At 48.4% G+C, this 1,389-nt stretch overlaps 1 pseudogene; it reads right to left on the bottom strand.

Annotated features, from left to right (window-relative positions):
* Nucleotides 1-197, bottom strand: part of LOC104396481 — a 1,009-nt pseudogene extending 812 nt beyond the window's left edge.
* Nucleotides 198-1,389: the final 1,192 nt, after the last annotated feature.

The raw sequence follows: 1,389 nt of genomic DNA, 5'->3' as shown, positions 1-1,389 counted from the left end.
TTTGGCTGTCTTGTTTTGCCCACTGCTTGCATTCTGCTTACCTCAGCAACTGCCACTGCACTTCCTGCAACTCTGCACTCCAGAGTTCCTGCCAAGTTTCTTTTTGCAGTGGCTCAGAAGTATCTGAGTATGGGGAGACTCTGCACATCACTTACCTTGTTACGTCCATGCTCTGCCATGCAGCAAGGCATGGACATGTTCAAGCTACCACTGATCAAAATAGCCCTGGAATAAAAAGTAATGTAGCCACAACAGTTTTGTCTTGCACATGAGTTAGTGGGCCCAGATACAAAGCACTGGCCCCGTGCTTGTCTCTATTTTGAAACAGAAATGGGCCTCTACCTATTACTGCACTGCATTGGCACCCACCTGCTTGAAGCTTGACTTGTAGAAGCTTTGCATTACTACACAAAGGCACCATATACAGTGTGTGGTGCTGTGCACTCTGAAATGACTTTAGTTTTTCCTGTCTGCTCTGCACGTGAGGAGTTGTGGTATTTCTTGGTGCCTTTTGTGGTCACCTTACAGCAGAACTCATCAATCAGTAGGTTTAACTGAAGGCCCACATCCTCTGAAAAATGTCTCAGGGAACTTGCATCTGAACTCTTCTTATGTGACATGTATATAAAGTGTAATATGGAGGTGTGTGAGAGATGGAGGCAGAGATTTTTGGGATCTCATGTTTTTGTATTAACTGTGGAGATCAGAAAACACAAACTGACTCCCAAGAAAATCCAGTAGCAAGATGTGGACTGTACTGAAAACTAGAGCTGTTCTTTGCAACTTCTCAACAGAGTATTTCCTCCTCTGTATTAAAGCACTGTCCAGTCTTGCTAAATTTTATGAGTGGCTCACTACTAATTATATTTATTGTTTAAGTCCCCTGAATATTCTTCATGATCAGTTAGAGGGCGGGAGAGGAAAAACTCCCACCACCTCACAGTTAGTTCCATGAGGCAAGGTTGAAAGAAAAGCGCCGTTACTGAACCTTCCTGCAAAGCCAGCATCTGGAAGAACACAGGGCTGCAGGGTGCCTGTGTGAAGCAGTTTTATCACAGCGAGGCGCGCAGGAAGGCTTTAAAAAAGCCACATCAAAATCCTTAATAGGATAATAAAGGACTGATGCTTTAACATCCTAGCTGTACCACTCAGGCCCTGACCCTGCAGAGGGCCTGCCCTTCTGGAGACCTCTCCCTTCCCAGCTACATTTCTCGCCCTAAAACCCCCCTCAGCTCCCCGCGGCTGACAGCCCCCCGGTCCCCGCAGCTCCTGTGGAGATCCAGCCTCCCAGGTGCCTCGTCCACAAACTTATCACGACTTCAAGGGCTCGGCCAGGCCTTCTCCCTCCTGCCCTCCCGCAGGGCCGCCGCCCCGGCGGGCGGGAAGCCT

This window comes from Chaetura pelagica, unplaced genomic scaffold, assembly GCF_000747805.2.
Source record: "Chaetura pelagica isolate M959 unplaced genomic scaffold, ChaPel_1.0 scaffold399, whole genome shotgun sequence".
NCBI classification, from domain to species: domain Eukaryota; kingdom Metazoa; phylum Chordata; class Aves; order Apodiformes; family Apodidae; genus Chaetura; species Chaetura pelagica.
The sequence above is the reverse complement of the archived record's forward strand: the minus strand, read 5'-3'. Positions and strand labels throughout refer to the sequence as shown.